General features: G+C 38.7%; 1 non-coding gene across 1 annotated transcript; it reads left to right on the top strand.

Annotated features, from left to right (window-relative positions):
- The first annotated feature begins 10,745 nt into the window (after nt 1–10,745).
- Nucleotides 10,746–10,852, top strand: LOC126789686 (small nucleolar RNA R71). Its single transcript, XR_007671600.1, has one exon. It is a non-coding gene; the product is annotated as a small nucleolar RNA R71 (small nucleolar RNA).
- Nucleotides 10,853–15,338: the final 4,486 nt, after the last annotated feature.

Below are 15,338 nucleotides of genomic sequence, written 5' to 3' on the forward strand. Positions count from 1 at the left end.
GGTGATCCATAGAGAAAGAAAAGAAAACGTCTTCTTGATGTATGGCTTTTAAAGTCAAACTTGTAATAAACAAATAATAAGTGGATGTCAAATATCTCAGCCAAATTGTCAAATGTGATCAATTGAACTTGATAAAGACATAACAAGTACAAAGCAAAATAAATAAAAGTAAATTGTGGGTTTACCTCAATGTGTGCCGGCATGGGTTTCGAAGGACCAACAATGTCGTTCAGAAAGTTGTTACCTAGATCAAATTCTGCATTGGGATTATTGTAAACATAACCAAGACCAACATTGTTCTTCTTCTTTTTTGCGTTTAAAGTGCATGTCACTGTGGTTATTGTTGCTGCTTTCACTGCACCTTCTTGAAGTGGTATTAGTCTCCTTCAACTTGAGGTGGGATCTACAAAGTCACCAATTTCTTCCAACATTGGAGGAAGTGGGGCCTGATGATTATCAATAGGGGCAATGCTTCAATAGAAGACGTATGAGGAGTAGTCTTGTGTCCATCTTTGCAAGAAATCACATTTTGGCAAGGGAGCGCCACACATTTGTCTTCTTGAGCTTTTGGAGGCTCTTATTGCGCAGTATTGATAACAGTTATTTCCCTGGGTTTCTTTGGTGCATAGTGATACAATTTGGACCACCATTCAATGTAGTTTTGGGTAACCATGCACTTTGTGACGTCATTTTTCATGGGTAAGGTTGCTTCATTATTTGTATGTAGTTTGGTCAAACTATCCCAATACGAATATGTCCAAGCTAAACCGACATGTCGACGGTTTTATTTTTTGAAACTCCCGTGAACATCTTGAACGTAGCCGAATTGTCTGCTAAATCGATGAGAACTATAAGGTTCGACTGCTCGCCAACTATCTTGTCTCAATGACACAAATCTAAAGCGAAGACTAATGAGGTAAGCAAAGTCTACAGAGTCAGCCTCGTTGGTGTCAACGATCACTTTGCGCACATTTGGTACTCTAGCTAGTCTGTCCATTATCACATTGTGGCAAGCAGTAAATAAGGCGCGAGCTTGCTCATCCTCGAAATGTTTTGCAAAAAATTCCCCTGAAAAATGAACCATCAAGGGCCTGAAGCTTTATGGAAGGCGAGAGCAGAAGTGTGTACCGAAATACTCGCCTAACCACCCATACAAGTAATGAAAGGGAAGCGCAGCTGGACAATCTTCTGGATCGGCAGAGACATATATAACATTCAGACCCTGATATATATTCGCTAATACGGGAACTGCCAGACGGTATCATTGGCCTCGAGACATTCGGTAAGCAATCTTGAAAACGCCCGGGTGAATAAAACCTGCATCATTCTTAGGAAACACAAACAAACAAAGCAAACACGCATAGAAGGCAGATAGGTAAACACATTCCATGTTTGCTTCTTCAACACCTATATCCTCAAATGGTAAAAGGTCTTCTAGAGTTCGTTGACTAAATTTTGGAATGACACGAGATGGATTGTGAGCATTAGCATGTGCATCCTTCTTATTATGTATACTCTTGCTGGGAGGTCTCTTATATTTCATCTTGCCTCTATACCAATACTATATCCATGTGGTTATCTTCACCTTGCCACGCTCTCCCTTGCACAGCTTGTGATAAGCAAGAAATAAATAGCGGCAACTCTTGGGAATACGATGTTCACCTGCTTTACTCTTTGTAGAAAACTCATCTATAGGTGGAACGACTTCGTTATAGAACCTTCAGAGGATAGGAAAGCCTCAAATATGCTCAAAGTCCCAAAGAGATATAGACATTTCCCATTGCGATGTATGCAGAGTGTTTGTAGTAGGGCACCAGTACTCAGAAATAGCTCGTACAATAGGAGTAACACGATCATAACTGAATAGTGATGCAAACATTGCTCGATAGAGGCCCGTCTTCTGGATACGGTCTTTGTTTCAGCTCAATACGTCTTCCACCCATTCAAAGTAGCATTCTGTATAGGTAAAGCTACCGGCAATTCGGAGCCTACTCCACCGCATAGAGTCGTTGGACACATAATCGTTGAGAATTTGAATGGCGCCTGAGGAGCATTTTGGTCTTGATGTGCAGACCTGAGCATCAAAAAGTCTGAACTTTGTTTCTCATTGTTTGACTTGGGTGGTTGGAAGCTGGCTATTTGATGTTTCGCCATGTAAGTCCATTGAGAGATGGGAGCTGGGCTGTCATAGGGTGGTGTTTCAATGGAAAACGGCCCAGTGAGAGGGGGAGACACAGTCAGGGTAGTGCCATCATGTTGCTCATCGTCTCGTCCCTGAAACTCTTGAACGGCACCATGTTGAATGTGATGTCAAAGCCTTATGTGATACACAAAGCCCAAAACGCTTTGAGTGAGTGCTGTCAAGTTTGTGAATTGAGAGCAGTCAAGCGATTAAGTCGTTTGCGTTTTTTGAGCTCCACCAAAGTCACACACTTTAATGCCGAATCTGGTGCGCAAATACCGAATGTGATACGCAAAGCCTAAAACGCTTTAAGTGAATGCTGTCAAGTCTGTGAATTGAGAGCAGTCAAGTGATTATGCCGTTTGCTGATGAATGCTCGATTACTCGACATCAATATTTAACCCTGAACACATCATTAGTAGTATAAAGCAAGAGGGTATCGTTCACAAACCGGGGATCCAGCCAGGGCTTAGGATCACAACACTTAACACGAATTCATAAAAATATAAAAAGTTGATATATGTTTTCGGATTGAAATATAAAAACAGTAAGTAAAATCTAAGCTAATATATACATGTAATCAACCAACCAACACATAAACAATCACCAAAACAATTCATACAAGAGAAATCAAAACAAGCTCTATGACTATCTTAAGAATCATGCCGAGACCATATATTGAGCAACTAAGGATGGATCATGAAATTAGGGTTCTAAGCAGTAACCTAAACACATAGACACTTAACACATTCGATCACTACCAAGCAGCCATAATCGAAATCTAACATGTTCATCTTTATCATGTAATTCCAAAGCCATGCACATTGAATTCATCAAGTATGTCACTTACTTAACCAACAACCATGCAATTTCGAATTCACATATAAAAGAATAAACATGTTCTTAGCATAAGTCTTTAATCCAAAACCTAAATATCATGCTACAAGCATAGTCATAACGCTTAGAAATCGAAATTAATCAAGAATGAAACTCGGCAGAAACCAAAATAGAAACTTCATAAAACCAAAATATAATTTCGAATCCTTTATATAAATTGAATCAAGTAGCTATTTCATAGAAAAAATTGAAACAAGATTACTCTACACAAATCGCAAGCTCATCCAAGAACAAGAACAAAACCAAAACCGAATTTAACAAAGAGTGAATCATGGTTACACTTTATAAATCAAGCAATCCACAAGTGTAGCCGAGACTTCTATGGATGAAACATTCTTCACAAGCGTGCTTGAAGGCTATTGATTGGTGAGGAATGATGGAATCGGTTTTAGGATTTCTTGGAAGGGTGAAGGATGAATTCGGCAGAGCTATGGCTTGTGTTTGTGTGTAAGGTTGATGATGATCTGAATGGAGAGGCCGAGCCTCTATATATAGGAGTCTAGGAAGCCATCTTGTCGTCCCATAAGGAGATAGAAACCAATTGGGAAACTGAAATCTCTTTGTTATGGATTTGATTGATGTGCTCCATATCCAACTTGATGTAGGAAACCAAGTCCAATAGGGAGATCACAATAAGGGCTGCACGGCATTCTCTTGGTCCAACTAGGGGTAGCCTGGCCAGCCTCCTCTTCTCATTCTTCAACTCGGATATGATTTCCTTATTCAACTAGGAATGCATCTCGACATCTCTTCTTTCTTTCCAAATATGATTTGTCTTTCCTGAAAAGAAATCGTCGATTAGGGAATATGAAAGAATGAAAATAGGAAAGTAGAATCATAGTCGAGTAAGGAATCCTAGCTCAATAAGGAGTTCTAACACTTAGCACAATTTCATCATCAATTCATTCCAAATTTGAAATAGCTCTCCTTAGAATATAGAAATGACAAATATGAACCTAAAACAACTAAATAAGAAGTAACAAAGCATAAGAACGTCACACTTTGTACTCCTATCAACAACCACACACTTATACTTTGCTAGTCCCTTAGCAAACACTAAAAAGGGAAATCAAAACAGAAAACAATACACTAAAACTAACGACACTCTAATGCCTTCAACATTTTATCTCAGAGATCTTCAAACTCATAGTATCAAGAGTAACATTCCATCGAAATAGACAAGATGAATTCAATGGTTAATAAACATGAGATTTCATTTAACAAGTAAGACATGGCAGAAACAAAGGTGATATTAAGCTCGACATATTCCAAAACAAGTTCAAATTCAACTCACAAAGGATATGCACTCCAAATCTTTTCTCTCAAGAACATGGCATATGCTTAAAAGCTTTTCACACACAAGAGTTATGAACACAGTGAAATCGAAAACCTCATGAAAGATACCAATCATATGCACAAATGAACCCAACCCATATGCTTACTCATGAAACAAACTCCACAGATCAAGAGCTACTCATTTTAAGAATCATGCGGATCTTTAGAAAATGGATAGTTAGGCTTGGCATGGATATATTTTTTTCAGGGTAAAGGAATCACAAAGGTCATCCTCAAGACTTAGCAGAGCAAATCATCCACCTTATGTCGCCATATTCCATAAACAAGGGCCAAATATCATCATGTTGGACCATCCTTCACTTTAAACATTGTGAAAACGAACAAAGGCTAAAGTACAACATTATTGAGCATTTAACAAATACATCACAACTCCAAATTCACAAAAACAACTTGTATGCCGAGATCATCATTCTTTCCATTTTTTTTCAAACCGTGTATATATACTTTTTCCTTCTTCTTTTTCTCACGGCATCATTCATTTTTTCTCTTTTTCATACTCTTTTCACGGCATACATACATACAATAGCATAACCCCACACTCGAATCAAATCATCACTCCATATTAATTCCAAGAATCGGCTCTGCCAAGCCTCAAAGGCAAGGTAGAGATATAATTATACTAAGCAAGGATATAACATGTTGGTAATGAAAGAAACGGCTTAACGTAGGCTCAAAGGGGTTAAAACTAAGGTGTCCCAAGCATGGCTCAAATAGGGAATACGGCTTTTTGGCTTTAAGTGGTGGAAATCCTAAAAAGATCCAACAATCCTTTTCAAAATCAGAGTATATTATGACATAAAGCTTCGAAAGTTTCACAAAGTAAGTTCTAGCATTCTCTAGTTCATTGCAATTCTATGGTATATGAATTGATCAAAATAGATGTAATGAGGTTATAAAGCCAAGAAACGATAGAATAAACTCTCCAAAGAAAGGCACATATATGGCTCGAATCTCACATAGGTTACATGAATTCAAACAAGTAAAGAACATGCTCATTCTGTACCTAAGTTTCAAAATCCTCATCTACTACATGTTCGTACAAAATCTACACATCGATTAATCATCAAATAACAATAAAGTTCATTCCAATATCATGATCATCTATCAACCATAAATTTAAAGATCAACTCATCCTAGACAGTTAAAGGCATACCTAGGACTCAAAACAAAAACAAAACAAGTTAAAAATCAAAAAACAGCCAAAAATAACACTCAAATTCGAAAATCAACACAACAAAATCGAAACACATATGCATCTAACAATAGAATACAACAAATGATGTATACCCCACCCCACACTTAAAACTTACATTGCCCTCAATGTACAATATGATAAGCAACAAAAATAAAAAAGAGATAACGGATAAGAAAATGCAAACACTCGTTGATGGCTCCTTCATTGGCTTAAGTTTAGAGTCTATAGCCTAGACTATCTCCAAATCATCACTTGTTTGCCGTAGGATCAAGGAGAGACGTCTCCTCCACGTTATGCTCCACGAAATTGTCAAAGTACGGCTTCAAGTGATGTCCATTGACCGTGAATTCCTTTCCATGCACAATACTTTTGATCTGAATAGCACCAGAAGGAAAAATATTAGTAACAACAAACGGTCCAAGCCACCTAGAGCGGAGCTTGCCCGGAAACAATCTAAGTCGAGAATTAAACAAAAGAACTTTCTGCCCAATGACAAAGTGTTTCTTCCTAATCATGCGGTTATGGAACGTCTTAGTCTTCTCCTTGTAAACCATTGCCGATTCATAGGCCTCATTCCTAATCTCTTCAAGCTCATGCAATTGCAACTTCCTATGCAATCCGGCCTCATCAATGTCCATGTTAAAATTCTTCACAGCCCACCATGCACGATGTTCAAGCTCCACAAGAAGATGGCACGCCTTGCCATAGACTAATCGAAATGGTGACATGCCAAGGGGAGTCTTATATGCTGTCCTATAGGCCCAAAGAGCATCATCCAATCATTGAGACCAATCCTTGCGTGATGGTCCAACAGACTTCTCCAAAATTCTCTTGATCTCACGATTAGATAGCTCTACTTGTCCACTTGTTTGGGGGTGATAAGGCGTAGCAACCTTATGCTTGATGCCATACTTCTTCAACAACGCCTCCATGGTCCGGTTGCAAAAGTGAGATCCTCCATCACTAATGATAACTCGTGGCATACCAAACCTAGAGAAAATGTTAGAACGAAGGAAATATGCAACAACTCGAGAATCATTAGTCCGGGTGGCCTTTGCTTCCACCCATTTCGAAACATAGTCAACACAAACGAGTATGTACGAGAAACCATTTGAGCTAGGAAAAGGTCCCATGAAATCAATACCCCAACAATCAAATATTTCAACATATATAATCGGTGTCATAGGCATTTGATCTCTAGATCATAAGTTTCCCATGTGTTGGCATCTATCACAAGTCATGCAAAAATGATATGCATCTTTGAAAATCGTAGGCCAAAAGAAACCACATTCTAACACCTTAAGAGCAGTCCTACATGAACCAAAATGTCCTCCACAAGATTCAGAATGGCAAAAAGTAAGTATAGAATGATGTTCATGTTGAGGGACACACCTCCTAATGATTTGATCAACACAATGTTTCCACAAGTATGGTTCATCCCAAACATAATACTTAGCTAATGCCTTGAGTCTATTCTTTTAAGCATACGATAAAGTATCCGGAAATTGCTTAGAAACAAGATAATTGACAATATCTGCATACCATGGCTCACTTACCTCAATTCGAAAGAGTTGCTCATCCGGAAAGCTCTCTTGGATAGCCAAGGGCTCGGCATCTCTCACCAAACGACTCAAATGATCCGCCACAACATTGTCACTTCCCTTCTTGTCCTTGATCTCGAGATCGAACTCTTGGAGTAGAAGAATCCATCGAATCAATCTTGGTTTGGCATCCTTCTTCGTCATTAAATACTTCAAGGCTGCATGGTCAGTGTAAACAATAACTTTAGATTGAAGTAAGTAAGAACGAAACTTATCTAGAGCAAAGATCACGGCAAGAAGTTCTTTTTCAGTTGTGGTGTAGTTTTGTTGAGCATCATTGAGCGTTCGTAAGGCATAGTAAATGGCGTAGGGCTGCTTGTCCTTCCTCTGCCCTAGCACGGCTCCAACTGCATAGTCGGAGACATCACACATCAACTCAAATGGCAAGGACCAATCCGGCGGTGCCATGATAGGTGCCGAAGTTAGGAGCTTCTTCAAGGTCTCGAATGCATCCTTGCAATCATCATCAAAGTGAAAGGGAACGTCCTTTTGAAGCAATGAACTCATTGGTCTCGCAATCTTGGAAAAGTCCTTGATAAACCTACGATAGAAACCTGCATGTCCAAGAAACGATCGAACATCCCTCACACTTGTGGGGAGGGGTAAGTGACACACAAGATCTATTTTAGACTTATCAACCTCAATTCCTCTAGATGAAACAATATGGCCTAAGACAATGCCTTGAGTGACCATATAATGACATTTCTCCCAATTCAAAACCAAGTTAGTTTGTTCACAACGTTTAAGCAAAAGTTCAACATTTTCAAGGCAAGTTTCGAAATCTTCACCATAGACAGAAAAATCATCCATGAAAACTTCAATTTTAGAACCAATATACTCAGAGAAAATGTGATACATGCAACGTTGAAACGTACCTGGAGCATTGCATAAACCAAAAGGCATGCGACGATAAGCAAACGTACCAAAAGGGCATGTGAACGTAGTCTTCTCTTGATCTTCTTCCGTAACACTAATTTGATTGTATCCACTATATCCATCAAGGAAGCAATAGAAAGAATGTCCAGCTAACCTCTCAAGCATTTGATCAATGAATGGCAATGGCATATGATCCTTCCTTGTTGTCGCATTGAGCTTCTTATAGTCAATACACACTCTATAACCGGTCACTGTCCTTTGAGGCACCAACTCATTCTCTTTGTTCTTCACCACCGTGATGCCTGACTTCTTTGGCACAACTTGAATGGGAGAGATCCACCTACTATCCGAGATGGGGTAGATCACACCACAATCGTGCAACTTAGTGATTTCATCCTTTACAACTTGCATCATTGGTGGGTGAAGGCGTCTCTGACCTTCCTTGGTTGGCTTGGCACCCTCTTCTAGCAATATTCGATGCACACACATGGTAGGCTTTATTCCCTTGATGTCGACTAAGGTCCATCCTATTGCCGTCTTATGCCTCTTCAACACTTCAATCAATCTCTCCTCTTGTTCCTCATTAAGTGTAGATGAAATGATCACGGGCAATGTATCCTCATCTCCCAAGAATGCATACTTCAAGTGGTCCGGAAGAACCTTAAGATCAAGCTTTGGGGCTTGCACCACAGAAGGAAGATTCTTGTTAGTAGTTAAGAGAATTGGACTAGGAGAGACATAGCTTACCTCACGTGCAACCTCAAGAGAGGTCACGTTCTCAAGAATGAAGGATGGCACGGCATTGTTAACTTCTAACTCCGAAATGTTAGAGCCATCACTTGTAAATACGGCCCCTTGGGCAATGGTGAGTGCCAACTCGTCATGTGTCAAGGTATCTAGATAGTTATCTGCAGGGGAATCAAGAATGTCAACTGAAAAACAATTACTTAACTCCGAAAGGGGATACCTCATAGCTTCAAAGATGTTGAAGCTAATCACTTCACCATCAAACTCAAAGGTGAGTGATCCACTAAACACATCTATTTTTGTTCTTGCAGTCCTCATGAAGGGACGGCCCAACAAGATGGGGACCTCCTTGTCATCTGCTTCAGTTGGCTCCATGTCAATGACATAGAAGTCTGCAGGGAAAATTAAGCTCGAAACCTACACAAGAACATCTTTAACATAGCCCAAAGGGACTTTGTTGGAACAATCAGCCAATCGAATCACAACATTATCACGTTTTAAATCACCTAGACCTAGGTCCTCATAAATATAGTACGACATTACATTAATAGATACACCTAAGTCTAGCATTATCTTCTCAAATGTCATGTTTCCGATTGTACAAGGGATAGAAAAACTCCCTGGATCTTTAAGCTTTGGTGGTAGCTTCCTTTGGAGCACGACAGAAACCGTCTCACTCATTGTGACAACCTCCTTCTCTCGAGTCATCCTCTTATTGGTGCACAACTCTTTCAAAAACTTAGCATACCTAGGATTTTGTTGTATGCATTCAATAAGAGGCATGTTCACTTCCACCTTCTTGAAAATGTCGAGCATGGCTTGATCAGAGTCATCCTTCTTTTGCTTTGCAAATCTACTAGGGAAGGGAACACGAGGAAGATCATGAGTTGAAACCAAACCACTAGAGTTAGGATTCTTACCTTTGTCATGCACGGCATGATCTCCTTGTGGTAGAGGCACGGCATCATTTGCCTTAGAGGAGGCAGGGTCCTTCTCTAAGTCCTTGACATTGAAACTCTCGGCCTCTAGTCCTTTAGAAGACACGGCCTTCTTCTTTCGATGCAATGGAGCATCCAAGATCTTCCCACTTCTTGTCATCATGGCCTTCACGTTAGGATTAGGCTCAGTCTGGCTCAGCAACTTCCCTCCTTCATGGATCTTGCCCATGAAGTCGATCACTTGTCACATCTGCTTCTTAAGCTCGGTTATGTCCTTAGAATGAGCTTGTTGACCTGTAACTAAAGCTTGAGTAGCAGAGTTTAGATTTTGTTGTCCTTGAGCAAGAGACTTCAAAAGTTCATCATAGTTAGGTGAAGATGCATTATTCGAACCATGAACATTAGAGTTAAAGGGAACAGAACTTTGAGGTACCTGAGGCCTCACAAACAAACCTGAAGGCCGAGGTCCTTGACCTTGAGCATTGGATGGTTGAGCATTGTTGCTCCAACGAAAATTTGGATGATCTCTAAGTCCAGGGTTGTATGTGTTCGAGTATGGATCGTACCTAGGCCTTTGTTGCCCCATAAAGTTCAACTCTTCTTCAGTCATTGCACCATTTGGACAATTTTCCATAGTGTGATCCTTGAAAGAACAAATACCACATGCTTGAGGGTTGATACTCGAACCATTGAATGCCTTGACTAGCACGTCAAGCTTCCTTTCTAAAGTAGCCATTTGATTTCTTGCATCAACATCATACACCCCACGGCTCTTGCTTCCTCTCTTCTCCTTGGAACTAAATTGGCGATTGTTGTCGGCCAAGTCATCAATCAAAGTGTAAGCTTCTTGACCGGTCTTGTTCATGAATGTGCAGCCACATGCCGAGTCCACCATGCTCTTATTGGTGGTGTCGAGTCCTTCATAGAAGAAATGTACCAAGTCATCCAACCAAATACCATGGTGAGGGCACTTCCTTTGTAGTTCTTGAAATTCCTCCCATGCCTCATAGAGTGAATCACCATCCTTTTGAGTGAAGTTCTGAATCTCCCTCCTAAGTCTTTTCGTGAGTTGAGCAGGGAAGAATTGCTTCAAGAACCTCATAGTCATTTCGTCCCATGTGGTGATGATTCCTGCAGGCAAAGAGTACAACCAACGTTTAGCATCATCCTTAAGGGTAAATGGAAACAAAAGCAACCTCAAGCCTTCTTGAGAAAGATGATGAATCGATTGGAACTTGCAAATGTCCAAGAACTCCCTAAGGTGAACATTAGGGTCTTCCATTGAAGAACCAGAGTACTTAGGCAGCTGCCCAAGCAATTGAACCGGGATGGAGAAGTTAGCTTCATCAGGTGGATTGAAAGCAATGCATGAAGGTGATTCAGGGGTGGTGGGGATGAATGCATTCTTGAGTGCCATTGGAGCACCAACAAGAATTATGTCACGGTCCGCAATTGTGTCTAAGTCTGACTTGAAGATGAAGGGGAAGGAAAGATCATCCTCTTCTTCTGATCTAGGTGAAGAGTTTAAGAGTGAATTGCTTGGAGAAGTTTCGAAATCTAAAGGTCCACTTATGAAAGAGTTGTTTAAATCTCGAAGTGCTTGAATTCGATCTTTGAGCTCTTGTGTTCTCTTAGATATTTCGGACATGCATAGTACCTGTTATACGAAAGTTAAAAAGTTAGCATTGAAGAATACACAATGAACACATATAATTCGTGCCTTCCCTTAGTCATTTCACACGCACACTTATGGGGAAGGGCACGGCAACTATGTTGTGAAGTTACAAGGAGTTAGTTCTTTACGTTTACAAAGTTCATACAATTCAAAAGTTCATTTTGCCATTTCAATGATTGAATAATCGATTGATTCTAAGTTGTAAACTAAGGTGGACATGCGGCCTAAGTATGGATGCCTAGACACAAGATCAAGTCTTTGTTTCAGAAGGCCTTGTAGCTCAATCAGAGATAGTGAACATGGTAGGACTCATTTGTTGAACTACGGAGAGCGAACTCCTTATCAACTCCATCACCGAGATGTATGTCAGTCAGTAGTTCTCTGAGATCCAATTTTGGTCTCATGCACCATAGTAATAAGAGAGCGTGCCCCTTACTCAGTTGGACTTAACCTCGTGTGTTAGACAAATCTCCAAGTGTTAATAAAAGCCGCCCTCGACCTCATGCAAACCCGAGAGCTAGCATGAAGGGTTAAGGCTAATATTAACAAAAGGGACTTTACCTATTCCGTTCGATTTACAACCTACAACAATCATTCACTTAAGCATCAAAACAACAACCTAAGATATATTACTATATGTTACAACGAAATAAGATAAGAATATACAAATGTACAATATAAACAATGAATTCGCATTAAAAGTTAGGGATCCATCTCTTATGGATCCCCGGCAACGGCGCCATTTGATGAATGCTCGATTACTTGACATCAATATTTAACCTTGAACACATCATTAGTAGTATAAAGCAAGAGGGTATCGTTCACAAACCGGGGATCCAGCCAGGGCTTAGGATCACAACACTTAACACGAATTCATAAAAATATAAAAAGTTGATATAAGTTTTCGGATTGAAATATAAAAACAGTAAGTAAAATCTAAGCTAATATATACATGTGATCAACCAACCAACACATAAACAATCACCAAAACAATTCATACAAGAGAAATCAAAACAAGCTCTATGACTATCTTAAGAATCATGCCGAGACCATATATTGAGCAACTAAGGATGGATCATGCAATTAGGGTTCTAAGCAGTAACCTAAACACATAGACACTTAACACATTCGATCACTACCAAGCAGCCATAATCGAAATCTAACATGTTCATCTTTATCATGTAATTCCAAAGCCATGCACATTGAATTCATCAAGTATGTCACTTACTTAACCAACAACCATGCAATTTCGAATTCACATATAAAAGAATAAACATGTTCTTAGCATAAGTCTTTAATCCAAAACCTAAATATCATGCTACAAGCATAGTCATAACACTTAGAAATCGAAATTAATCAAGAATGAAACTCGGCAGAAACCAAAACAGAAACTTCATAAAACCAAAATATAATTTCGAATCCTTTATATAAATTGAATCAAGTAGCTATTTCATAGAAAAAATTGAAACAAGATTACTCTACACAAATCGCAAGCTCATCCAAGAACAAGAACAAAACCAAAACCGAATTTAACAAAGAGTGAATCATGGTTACACTTTATAAATCAAGCAATCCACAAGTGTAGCCGAGACTTCTATGGATGAAACATTCTTCACAAGCGTGCTTGAAGGCTATTGATTGGTGAGGAATGATGGAATCGGTTTTAGGATTTCTTTGAAGGGTGAAGGATGAATTCGGCAGAGCTATGACTTGTGTTTGTGTGTAAGGTTGATGATGATCTGAATGGAGAGGCCGAGCCTCTATATATAGGAGTCTAGGAAGCCATCTTGCCGTCCCATAAGGAGATAGAAACTAATTGGGAAACTGAAATCTCTTTGTTATGGATTTGATTCATGTGCTCCATATCCAACTTGATGGCAGACCAAGAATTCCTTCAATAGAAATGCGGTGAACATAATTTTGGTATTGTGACTTACTCAATAATTTTGGAGGATCTCTTGGGTATCTTGCATGAGTATGTGGAATCAAATTTGTACAGGTCCCACAATAAAATGGGAAATAATTCCACTATTTTCATTCCTTATAGGGGACTTGGTATTGATTCTCATTCCTTGGTAAATCAAACTAAATTCCAAAATTAACATCAAAATTTCAAACTATCTCATACAAAAATCTTATGACTTTCATGGGTAATTTTGTAACCAACTTCATTTCTATTATGATTCCTATTGTTTCATTCTTTGACCAAGTAAACAAATGAATATGAATGATTCTTGAACTCTCTTATTCATTCTCTTTCCCATTCTTTATCTTTCTCATTCCTTATCAATCTCATTCAAGTTTAGTAAATGAAGAGAAAATACGTTAAATTGGCATGGCGATGAGCCTCCTAACTTGACTAAGTTCCAAACCCAAAAAAAAACTCTTGCCCATTCAAAATTAATTTTTAGGTTCCGCCACTGAGTGGATAAGTTATGTTTCTTTATTCTCAAGATTATTCAGGAATATAAAAAAAATAGTGATTGTATTGGCGACTTTTTACTTACTGTAATTGAAGATGTTTAACCGTCTAATGTTCAATATAATGTCACTGACAATGCAGCAAAATGTGAATATGCTGACATAATAGCTAATTATGGTGACACCCTAAATGGTACGCATTATGGGATGCTATCTCTGAATTCCTAATCTTATCCTATAGACGTGACCTTACTTTTGGGCCTATATTTATATGCATGTAGGAACAACTAAACCCCATCTTGACTGGGTTTAAGTTATGTTTTCGGTTACATGGTTTCCTATGTGCTTGTAATTGAGATGTTCATGACAGTGTTGTAGCTACAAATCGAGCACTTAATTTTTTTTAAATAACAATTACAATATTAATATCTACTAAGAATAATTAGAAAAAATATTCAATAGCATATAATGTTAATCAAACATTTCATCACCATTAATATATGTGAAAAAAAATTGGGTTTATTTGTTGAGAAAAGAATGAATTAAGGGTTGGGGAGTTCTATTTGAACCTTCAAAATAATTGTGTATACCTCCAATGTTTCTCTATTTCTATTTGATTTTTTTACTCATATAAAAAGACTGATGAGGATGAATTGGTAAATATAGAAAACAATTTATGTTTTTACCTTGCTTTATCTCTTTCATTTTTACGTACAACTATATATGATTGACTTTTTTTAAACTCGTTAATCAAATGAAACTATGAAATTCAACTAGTTATGAAACAATATGTACGACACACAATCGTAGTTTTATAACCATAAACCTGAGTGGGGCATGTGACCCATTGGGTCTCAATGTGCCTCCACCCTTGGTGGAAATGGTGGAAGACTTCTTCAGAATGTAAGTATATATCCTAACCCAGCCTTTGATTACGTTTGTCTTTTGTCCCTAGCTATATATTTTGTTACCTATATTTACAGGATGTTTGGACCTAAAATCATCGATCATGTCAAAATGAAGCTCGGAGAGTATCATGGGTTCCTCTTCATGATTAGGCCACGACACGTCAACCGCATTCTTGGGTACAAGGCTCCTACAAGAGGTTTCGACTTCATCATCACAGCCAGTCCATATGGGTGAAGCCGCATCGCGTTCGCCGCCACGGTTGGTAAACCCTATATCAAGCAGGATATATATGAATAAGGCGAAAGACGACATATATATTATTGTGTATACTTTGTACCTCCTACTCTCCTGAGCTAAAAGGCAATGAAGGTTATCAAGGATAAAGCTACAGGGTATCTGTTTACTACGTGATGCAAGGCTTCAGTGGCGGAGCCAAAAATTGAGTTTTAGTGGAACACTTAATTGTTTTAATAACAATTCAATATTAATATCTAATAAGATTAATTAGGAAAAAAATTCAAATAACATATATGATGATAAT

The sequence above is a fragment of the Argentina anserina genome, chromosome 3 (assembly GCF_933775445.1).
Source record: "Argentina anserina chromosome 3, drPotAnse1.1, whole genome shotgun sequence".
Classification (NCBI taxonomy): Eukaryota; Viridiplantae; Streptophyta; class Magnoliopsida; order Rosales; family Rosaceae; genus Argentina; species Argentina anserina.